Source organism: Phascolarctos cinereus, unplaced genomic scaffold, assembly GCF_003287225.1.
Source record: "Phascolarctos cinereus isolate Bilbo 61053 unplaced genomic scaffold, phaCin_HiC Scaffold_8;HRSCAF=390, whole genome shotgun sequence".
Classification (NCBI taxonomy): domain Eukaryota; kingdom Metazoa; phylum Chordata; class Mammalia; order Diprotodontia; family Phascolarctidae; genus Phascolarctos; species Phascolarctos cinereus.
The window spans coordinates 44,310,637-44,322,804 of NW_027556291.1; positions in this window are offsets into that span (position 1 = coordinate 44,310,637).

Sequence of the window (12,168 nt, forward strand, 5' to 3'; positions counted from 1 at the left end):
AGTTAGGCTGACCCCTTTCGAATGGCTCTGGATAGAGCTTGGGACTTAGAACCAGAAAACCTGAGTTTGAATCCCACCTCAGTATGTGACTCTAAGCAAGTCATTGTACCTCTTTCAACCTCAGTCTTCTCATCTGTAAAATGAGGATAATAATAGCACCTACTTCACAAGGTTCTTTTGAGGATCGAATGAGATGATGTGTATAAAGAGCTTTGAAAAACTTCGAGTGCTATTTAAATGTTTGCTTATATTATGATTTACTCACTACTTACTTATTATTTACTATTTACTAGCTGGGTGACCATGGGCAAGTTACCTAGCCTCTGTTCGCCTCAGTTTCCTCAAGTGTAAAATGGGGATCATAATAGCACCTACCTCACAGGGTTGTGAAGATCAGGTGAGATAATTGTAAAGCACCTGGCACATAGTAAGAATTATATAAACACTAGCTATTATTATTAGCCCCTCAAAGCAGTGCAGTCAAATTCATGTGGAAATGGGGGCCATTAAACCATGCTGTAAGGATCCCTGTAGGCTACAGATTGACTTAGAAAACCACATGTTAACATCATCTATGTCCTATTGTGTTGTTAAGTATTTCTCCATCACATTTTAATCAGGTTTGGGCCATATTCAGCAGTGTTTGCAGCCTGGCCTCTGCTTCAGAGGGCTCTTCAATGTTTCAAGGCTGGATGCAACCATAACAATGATCTCTGCAAACAGGAGCTCTTGCATGTGTACTCCAGGAGGGTGGCAAATACTTTTATCGAGTATCCATCCCCCATCTTCTCTCTCCCTTGATATCAAAAGTGAGAGGCTCTCAAAGGGATCTTGGTTGTTGCATTTTTCAAGGATTCTTGTATGATTTTTACATCTGCATGGGAGACACATTGATGGGGGAAAGCCTTTAGAGAGGCATTTTGCTCTACCAAACTCTGTGTTGTGTGTGTGTGTGTGTGTGTGTGTGTGTGTGTGTGTGTATGCATGTGTTAATAATCAACAAACAATACACCTTCCAGTCAATTGCATGACTATAACTATGTGGTCTACTGTGGAAGTACCTTTCATAGTCATTTGCGAAAACCTCTGTTTCTTTCTCATCTTTTCATCAAATATGCCCTTGATCTGTGGGTAGACTGAGGAAAGGACCCTAGATCTAGAGCTGGAAGGGACCTCAGAGGTCACCTAGTCCCATCCTCTCATTTGACAGAGGAGGAAACTGAGGCCCAGAGAGGTTAAGTGGCATTAAGGGGAAGAGCCAGAATTCAAACTTGGGTCCCATGATGCCAAATTCAGCATTCCAAATGTAATGCTCTTTCTCCTGTACCACACTGAATTTTCTAAAAACATCTTAAAAATATATACATATGGGGAAAGTAGAAATATGAGTTAATAGTTAGCAGTGTTCTGTTGGTCACCTTTACTGGTAATCCTAAAGCCTGAAATGTTTTCCACATCTTTGGTAGCCTCCCTCCTTTCAGATATTGATCCCTCATTGCCCACAAATCTTTGTTGACTCCAATAGATTTCCTCTGTGTCTAATCCAGCTGCTTTTCCCATTTTCATTTTCTTCAGTTCCATTTTCACTTGCTAGTACAGATGTGGTGGCTTGACTTTCCTTGATGGAGTTACAGAAATATTTTCCATTTTTCATCCGCTTGTTGTCCTCCTTCCAGTTTTATCTGCAATGACCTAGAGATGGTTTTGTTTACTTGGGTCTTTCACCAAGCTTTATTTAAACTTGTTTTTTCTTCTGCTGTTTCTTGCTGTTTTATGAGGTGATATTGCTCATAATCTTCTACCATCCTCCTCTGCAAGATATTACAAAAAAGTTTATATTATAAACCAGTGTTGGCTTTGGCAGACATATGTCTCTGGTTGGCAAGGAGATTATGTTTGCTGGATGAGGCAGTTTCTAGACTCTTTTTGGTATCCTCATAGCAGTTGATTTACATTGGTTAAACGTCTTTAAGACATGGTGATAATCTGTGTTAATATCTCTTCTTCCATCCATTTCCCTTTTAAAAAAAAACTGTAAGTCAGGTTGGAGTTGTTTTAATTTCATGCCATATCTTATTTATATTTTTCTAACTTTCAAAAATTAATTTATTTTTGCTTTTCAACATTCACTTCCATAAGCTTTTGAGTTTTAAATTTTCTCCCCCTCCCTTCCTACCTCCCTCCCCAAGATGGTATGCAATCTGATATAGGCTGTACATATACATTCCTATGAAATATATTTTCACATTAGTCATGTGCAAAGAAGAATTAGAACCAATAAGAGGAACCACAAGAAAGAAGAAACAAAACAAAACAGAAGGAATAAAAAGAGCAAATAGTATGCTTCGGTCTGCATTCAGACTCCATAGTTCTCAACAGATGTGGATAGCATTTTCTATCACGAGACTTTTGGAGATGTCTTAAATCCTTGTGTTGCTGAGAAGAGCTAAGTCTCTCAAAGTTAGTCATCATACCACGTGGCTGTTACTGTGTACGACGTTCTCCTGGTTCTGCTCACTTCACTCAGCATCAGACCATATAAGTCTTGCCAGGTTTTTCTGAAGTCCACCTGTTCATCATTTCTTATAGCACAATAGTATTCCATTACATTCATATACCACAACTTGTTCAGCCATTCCCCAATTGATGGGCATCCCCTCAATTTCCAATTCTTGTCCATCATGGAAAGAGCTGCTATAAATATTTTTGTACATGCAGGTCCTTTCCCCATTTTTATGATCTCTTTGGGATTGGGAAGTGGTATTGCTGGGTCAAAGGACATGCACATTTTTATAGCTCTTTGGGCATAGTTCCAAATTACTCTCCAAAATGGTCAGATCATTTCACAATTCTACCAACAATGCATTAGTGTTCTAATTTTCCCACATCTTCTCCAACATTTATCATTTTCCTGTTTTGTCATGTTAGCCAATTTGATAGGTGTGATTGGTGCCTCAGAGTTGTTTTGATTTGCATTTCTCTAATCAACAGTGATTTAGAGCATTTTTTCATATAATTATAGATAGCTTTAATTTCTTCATCTCAGAATTGCCTGTTCATATCCTTTGACCATTTATCAATTGGGGAATGACTTGCATTCTTATAAATTTGACTTAGTTCTGTCTATATATTTTTATTTATCTAATTTTTAAAATTAATTTTTATCTTTTCTATAACAAGTTACAATATTGCTTCCAATGAGAGTCAGGGGATAGTGGATAGAGGGTGTATGCCTTGGAGTCTAGAAAATCTGAGTTCAAGTTTGACTTTTGCCACATACATAATATGTGACCCTGGGCAAGTCACTTGGTCTCTAAGGTCCAGACTCAAAAGAAAATGCTTCTGACAGTGAGTTTGCATTGAATCCTACATCAATATTGGGTCATTTCCTGCCTGTTAAAATATAATTAGTTTTGATTGTGTTACATTACTTGATGCTTGCCAAGTTTGGAGTTTCCCAACCTTTTTCTCAAAGAAAGCATCTGTGGTATATAAGCATGAGATGCTATCCACTTAGTTGCCAAGTACTGTTGATCCTACCTCTGCAACATTTCTCATCTTTATCCCCTCCTTTCCATTTCCATGGCTGTACTACACTAGTTCAGGGCCTCATTGTACCTTACCTGGACTATTCTGATGTCTTATAAATGGTTTTATTGCCTCCAGTCCCTCCTCGTTTTAGGATTATAGATGAAGAGCTGGAAGAGGCCTTAGAAACTATTAAATCCACCCCCCCCCTCATTTTACAGAGGAGGAAACTGACTTAACTAAGGTCGCAGGGTGGTAAATGCCAGTGGCAGGATTTGAATTTAGGTTCTCTGACTCTAAAACAAGTACACTTTCCACTGTACCATACTGCCTCTCTGAACTATTCTCCACTAGGCTGCCAGAGCAATCCTAAAGCTCTGATCATGTCACATTCTTACTCAAAAGCCTTTTGTGGCTTCCCATTGCCTACCAAAAATCCATTCCTTAGCCAAGAATCCAAGTTGTTGTTCAGTTGTTTTTCAGTCATGTCTGACTTTTTGTGACACCATCTGGGATTTTCTTGGCAAAGATACTGGAATGGTTTGCCATTTCCCTCTCCAGCTCATTTTACAGATGAGGAAACTGAGGCAGCCAGGGTGAAGTGACTTGCCCAGGGTCACACAGCTAGTAAGTATCTGAGGCCAGATTTGAACTCAAGAGGGATGAGTCTTCCTGACTTCAGGCCCTCTATCTGCTACTCCGCCTAGCTTCCCCTAAGAATCCAAGGCCTACCACTATTTGGCTGCATTAGCGAGTCACTCAGTAAACCCATATTAAGCACCTACCATGTATCAGGCACTGTGCTAAGTGCTGAGCATACAAAGAAGGGAAAAAACACAGTCCCTGCTCTCAAGGAGCTCACAGTCTAAAGGGGGAAACAACATGCAGACAAGTATGAACATAGAGGGTATATGCAGTGTACATGGGATTTGATCTCAGAAGGAAGGCACTAGTAATGGGGCGGCCCAGAAAAGGCCTCTTGCAAAAGGTGGAATTTGAATTGAGACTTGAAAGAAACCAGGAAAGACAGGAGGCAGAGATAAAGTGACATGCCTAGGGTCACAAGACCAGTATGTTTCAGAGGCAGGACTTGAACCCAGATCTTCCTGATGCCCAGGCCATTCCTCTACCAACTAGCCATTGTCTTTCATCAGAAGAAATAGTGTGAGGTAAGCTGTCTTTTAAAAATAATTTTAATAGTTACTACAGAGGTTTGAGATGACTCTAGAGGCCCCAGGAACCATTTTGAGGAGACTGCCAATCTAAGTTCTTCCCCTAGAAGGGTCTTATAAAATCAATATGAGTCCTTGACTACTTCCCATGGGAAAGTAGGTGCATTTGGTAAGTTATGCCAAGTAGCCTGGCTTGTCCCATACTTCTTTCCAGTCTTTTCTATATTAGAATTCATTCCAGGCCACCCAACATAGCTTATAGCCAATTCCTTCATGGAGACAATTCCCAGATGTGTTACATGGAGTGTTGCCAAAGTAATTTGAGGAAAGCCCTCTGGTAGAACAATGTGATTTCCTCTTATGGCATCTTTTATGGACAGATAACTCATGTTGATGGCTTGAAAATGGCTTGAATTCCTCAGTTGACCAGCCCCATGGTTTAAGACATGGGCAAATTGAGACTACCATGCAGTTATGTGTGCTGTTCTGTCAGGCTGAAATGCCTTGAGAAAGCTGCCTACATTAAGGGCCTCCATTGCCTTTCCTTTCACCCTCTTCTAAACCCTAAGCAGTCTGATTTCTTCCTTCATAATTCAATTGAAATTGCCTTCTCCATAGTTACCAATGATCTCTTCATTGCCATATCGAATGGCCTTCTCTCAATCCCCCTTCATCTTGACCTCTCTGCAGCATTTGGTAGTGTTGATCACTTTCTCCTCCTGGATTCTCTCTTATTTCTAGGTTTTTCTGACATTTCTCTCCCTTGCTTTTCCTCCAATCTGTCTGACCTCTCCTTCTCAGTCTCCTTTGCTGCATCTTCATCCAGGTCATTCCCACTAACCAGCTGTAGGTATTCACCAAGGTTCTGTCCTGAGCCCTCTTCTTTTTTCACTCTATACTATCTCACTTGGTGATTTCATCAGCTCCCGTGTTCTCATTATTATCTCACTGCAGATAATCCATATATCCAGTACTAGTCTCTCTCCTGAGCGCCAGTATTACATCATTATCTGTTGGATATCTTAAATTGGATGTCATGTAGTCATCTCAAACTCAACGAGACCAATATATATTCTCTTTTCCCCAAATTCTCCCCTCTTCTTACTCTCTCTATAATGGTTGAGAACACAACCATCTTCCCAGTCACCCAGGTTTGCAACCTTGGTGTTGTTCTCAGTTGCCCAGTCACCCCAAATATCCAACCCATCACCACATTTTGCCATTTCTAACTTTACAACATTTATATACATATACACACACATATATATAATATGTATATATTTGTATGTATGTACAGGTATGATATATTCTATCCACTCAAATGAGTACCATTCTCATTCAGGCTTTCTTTGCTTTTCACTTGAACTATTGAATATACTTCTAAATGTCCTCCCTGCCTCAAGTCTCTCCCCATTCCAATCTATCCTCCATTTAGCTTCCAAAGTAATTTTCCCAAAGCATAGCTGTGATCATGTCAATCCTGCCCCCCTCCTTCACATACAAACACACTCAATAAACTCTAGTGGCTCCCTATTACCTCCAGAAAAAAACATAAACTCTGGCATATAAAACCTTTCACAATACTTGGTCCCTTCATCCCTTTCCTGTCTTCTTCTACTTTACTCCCACCTAAGCATTCCATTATGTAGCTACCTGGTCCACGTGTTGTTCCTTGCATGTGACATTTCTGTTTCTATGCCTTTCCACTGACTGTTCCCCAAGTCTGGATTGTTCTGCCTCCTCATTTCCAACCCTTAGTCTTCCTGGATTCCTTCAATACTCACTCAAATCAAACCTTCCCCAGGAGACCTTTCTTGGTCTCTCTAGCTCCTAGATTCTTTTCCTCTAAGATGATCTTCCATCCACTCTGTGTATATCTTGCATGTACCTAGTGATTTACATGTTGTCTCTCCTGCCCCCCACCTCCTTAGAATGTATGTTCCTCGACAGTGGGAACCGATTTTGCGTTTTTGTGCTCCCAGCCCACTGCCTTGCACATAGTAATCACTTAATCAATACTTGCTGACTGCCTGATTGATTTGCTACCTGTATGTCTTTGAGCAAGTTAATTAATCTCTCTATGCTTCATTTTCTCATATTTAAAATGAGGGTGTTAGACTACATGATCTGGAATGTCTCTTCCAGCTGTACATCTGTGACCCTACGATCCTCTTGTCAGTCCTGCAGAGGGGGGTCCAGCTAATGCTGCATGCACACTGTCCATCACTTATCTCTTGCTCCTGCCATATGACTGCTCTGTTTCCTTTCCCAGTCCTGGATCTCCCTAGTGATATCCTTCATGCAGCTGCTCCTGCGTAATTCTGCATTGGTAATAGGTTGCAGCCTTCTCAGCCCAGGCTACACCTCTTCATTGCCCTTTGGGTGACCTGCAACTTAAATTCTTCAGAGACTGTTGGATTCCATGACTCGCAGCCATAGAGCATCAACAGAAGAATATTGATGTTGAAAAAGATTGGCCTTCGCTTCAAGGAGAAACTTGGAGCCCCAGTAATTCACAAGAGACAAAATCCGAAAGTTGAGCCAGCCATCATATAACACACAGGGTGTGGTCAGATCTACATAAGCCAATGCTGGTGCATGCGTGAAGCAGTTGACTTATCTCCAAATGGTACCAGAGAGTTTGGGCAAAACTGGGCCTACCTGTTCTCTCACTTCTGGTTCTTCTCAACCATATACCCCACCCCACCCCCAAAGTGAGAAGACTGAGAAACTTGGCGATATGGTGTAATCCTTCACAGATTTCTGATAGAACTTGCCAAATCCTAGAAAAGTCTTTAGCTCTCAAAAATGCTTCAGACGTGGAAATAAACCCTTCTATTTCTTTGGGGTCCATGCTCCCTTTTGAGGCCAAGGTGACCTATGTACTTGAGAAAGAATCTGCAGAACAAATGCTTGTTAGTTGACAGTTTTAGACTAGTGTCTTCCAGCTAACCAAACACTTTAAGTACTATTTCCTCATGCTCTTCCAATATCTTTGCAAATACAATGAAGTCATCCCAATCCATCAACACTGCCAGGAAGTTCCTGTCGCCAACCACTTTCTCCATGTACTGTTGCAGAGTGGTTGGCATTCCCCAAACTCCTGGTAGAATTTAACCAGGCAAACAAAAGCTATGTTTTCCTTATCTTCCTTTGCCATGGCAATCTGATAGTGCCCACTGCTCAAGTCAAATATTGAAAATAATATTGTTGTGGCATTATGCTACAGACCACCTAGATAAAAAAGGGCAAATAGAGTGTGTAAACAGATTACATGCCTGGAACAGTAGCATAATATTGTTTTGGTTGGGAGTTTTAGTTATCTGAACTTCTGTTGGAACTCTCTCTCTGCCAAAAATAGAGTAGCTAATAATTTTCTGGCTTGCCTTAATGATCATTTCATTCTTCAAAAGGTAGAGAAAAACTGATAAACAGGAACAGCTATACTGGATCTGATTCTTCCCAAGAATGAAAAACTGGTTTCTGGGGTGGCAATAATGGATATTCTGGGAGGAGGGGACCACTACATTTTAGAATTTGTGATAGAGAGGAAGAAAAAGGCTGGGCATAGTATGACATGAACCCAAAATTTTAGAAGAGATTTCAAAGGGTTTAGAGCAGGGGTGGGGAACCTGCAACCTTCACAAGTTTGGATTCAGTCAAAGGGCCGCTCTTGAGGACCTACAGGGCCACATGTAGCCTCTAGGCCACAAGTTACCCACCCCTGGTTTAGAGAAAGGATACATAAGAACTCAGGGACTAAAATTCTACAGGGGAAGTAAACTCAAGAAAAATGGGAAGTCTTCAAAAATGAAATTCTGAAGACACAAACACAAACCATTTTAATGAGGAAAAAAGAGGGAGTTATTTAAAGAGATTGACAGGAGTGCCAGAGAACTCACCAACCAACCTAGATTTTTAAAAGATTATGGAAGCAAAGGAAGGTAACAAAGGATGAATCCAAAAGTGTGGCGTGGTCCTGCATGTGTAAGTGTCCAGGGTGCTAGTGCTTAATAAGCTCAGGATGGTAAGGAAAGCTAAGAACAACAAAAACCTTTTGTTTTATCTTGACATCTACAAGGATGTACAAATTACTTGGGACAAGCAACATACATACATACATATACATGTACATATATACATATATACACATATATACATATATGCATGTACATATATACATATACATATATACATGTACGTACACACACACACACACACACACACACACACACATACATGAGGCAATCAAGGTTAAATGACTTAAGTGCCCAGGGTCACGCAGCTAGTGAGTATCATGTGTCTGAGGCCAGATTTGAACTCAGGTCCTTCAGACTCCAGTACTGGTGCTCTATCCACTGCACCACCTAGTTGCCCCCTGACAAGCAATAATTTTGCTCTGGTTTCATTTTGTGACAGCATTGACAATGCATGCGTGCTTCTGCCAATACTAGGATGAATCATAATGCCTGACCTTGACCAGATGAAACCAGATTGAGCCAGTTTACCCAACTTTATTTAGGTCTCTGTCAGTCAAATGCTGGATTTCATGTCATATCCATGTTTCTTTTGTTGTGTTTTTAATTATGCATTTTTAAAAGCTAGCTATTACTCCAAGCAAACACAGAGAAGTTGTAGTCCTTAAAGCACATGCTTACATGACTATTATTGTAGGGTAGGTTGGTATGGGGAAGGCAAAGGTTTCAAAATTCATTCAAGACCTAAAGGAAATAGGATCATTTACCCTGAAGTTCAAAGGAAAGTGTTGAAAAAGAAAAACAATGCCAAGAACTGATAAACTGTCACTGCAAAACAGCCTAATAAATCCTCAGAAAAGAAGCAAAGACCTACAGAAGGATCTGGAAGCTGGAGGGTAGTTATTGATTACTCTACACTTTGCAGAGGTTCCCAAACTTATTTGGCCTATGCTCCCTTTTCAAAAAAAAAATCACTCAGCGCCACCCTGGAAATCTACTTTCTTTAACCCTTTAATGGTTTTTTTTTTAATTTACATCATTTCAAAAAATATAATTTTTAACTATGCATCTTAATTTCAATAATTTTTTGTAAATTTGTGGGTTTTTTCCCTGCATTGAAATTTTGATGATGTGATATTGGGTCATGTAACTGTATAGTACTGTATTGTAAACAAGGCGTTACACGCACATATTCCTGCTATGCATGTTGGACTTCCCAATAATGCCCCACCATTTGCTTGTTAAGATCTCTCAGTGGGCTTGACCAGTGATTGGTTATAACTTGCATTTTGTGTGTTTATTTGGAAAATAATGTAATATCACTATGACTTTAATTCTGTTACACAACAGATGAAACATGTACGAACAGTTTTTCAAAATTTTCTTCTCTTCTCTTCTTTCCTTATGCTTTCACCACCCCTTTATTTTTATTCAATGCCCCTCCCCCAATTACACCGGAGGCTACTACTGCCCCCTATTGTTCCAGGGCCCCCCACAGGGGGCGGTATCACCCACTTTGGGAACCTATGCTACAGTATGGGAAATGGGCAGCTAGGTGGTGCTGGGCTTGGAGTCATAACGACTCCTTCTCTGCCTGAGTTCTTTTCTTGGGGTAGCTAGGTTACCCAATGGACAGAGTACTGGGACTGGAGTCAGGAAGGCTCCTCTTCCTGAGTTCAAATCTGGCCTTAGACACTTACTAGCTGTGTGACCCTGGGTAAGTCACGTCACCATGTTTGCCTCAGTTTTCTCATCAGTAAAATGAGCTGGAGAAGGAAATAGCAAACCACTCCAGTGTGGTTGTTCATCCTTTGTTTAGAACAAACCACTCCAGTATCTTTGCTGAGAAAACCCCAAGTGGGGTCACAAAGAGTCAGATATGACTGAACAACAACACAGTATGAGAAAAGCTTCTTAAAGTTGGAAGAAAAGTGAAAAGACCAATTAAATAAATAGTTGCTAACCATTACCATGAAGAAAAACCTCTTGTCATGGGCAGGAATAAAGACTGGAGGGTTGAAGATTAGAAAAAAGATACTTTTTACTGATGAAACCCACTTTTTAATTCAAGGCTATACTAAAACCATTGTTAGAAGAATTCCAGGTGGGCCTGTGATATCTGAGCATCTTCTTTAAAACATTCATCTGGGGGCAGCTAGGTGGCGCAGTGGATAGAGCTCTGGCCTTAGAGTCAGGAGGACCTCAGTTCAAATGTGGCCTCAGACACTTGGCACTTACTAGCTCTGTGACCCTGGGCAAGTCACTTAACCCTGATTGCCTCACCAAAAAGCAAAAACAAAACAAAACAAAAAACCCTTTCATCTGAGATAATGTTTGGGGGATTGAGATAAACATACTTCAATGGCTTGAGTAATCAACAGATTAAAACCCCATTGAAAACCTACAAGCTATACTCAAGGCAAGACTTGGAAAAATGGACTATTCATCAAAAGTACTCTTGATGTCTGATGTGATATAAGGTTTTAGGATGAAAAATGAATGAATATGTGTCAATATCTTGTGAGCTCAATGCCCAATTATGTAAAACAAGCAATTGCAACAAACAGAGGACACATTGCAAATGAAAAAGTCTTCAAAGATGTAAAAAAGTTGTAAGGTTTATTGTTTAATTCTCTGCATTTATTTGTTTTACTTTGTTCTAGTTAATGTAAACACCACTGTGTAGGAAGGGAAAGAAGAGAATCAAGGAAGGGATAGCACCACTGCTCAGCCTGGATGGGATGATGATAACAGATGCCAGAGGAAACAGAACTGCTCAGTGCTTAGTGGTTTTCTCTACCAAGGAGTTTTGGACTGGAGGGGACAGAACAAATATAGATAGTTATTACCTAAAATAAGGAAGGAGGTGGTATCAGAGCACCTAGATGTCCTGGCCTAGTTCAAGTCACCGGACTTGGATGAACTAAATCCTCCAATACCCAAATTGCTACTGGTAGATCTAATTGCTGAGCAACTGTCTTTGAAAGATCGTGGAATAGAGGAGAAGTGCCACAAGACTGGAAAAGAATAAGCATTGTCCTGATTTTCAAAAAAAAGGTAAGTGAATGGGATCTTTTTTTTTTTGGAGGCAATCGGGGGTTAAGTGACTTGCCTAGGGTCACACAGCTAGTAAGTGTCTAAGGCCAAATTTGAACTCAAGTCCTCCTGACTCTAGGGCCAGTGGGGAATAGAATCTTCAAACTATAGATCCAGCTATGAAAGGAATGATCAGTGAACATTTAGAGAAGGAAATATGAAGAGCCAATATGGCTTCATCAAGATCTGGCAGTGCTAGGATAACCTATTTCTTTTGGGGACATAGATCCTAAACTGGTAGGTCATGAGAATGCTATAGCTATAATTTGCCTCTATTTTAGCAAAGCATTTGAAAAAGTCTTTAATGCTATTATTCCTGCAAAAAAAAGATATATCCTAGAATTAAGTGCTTCTTAAACCATGGGTCACACCCCCATCTGGGGGCGTGAAAATTT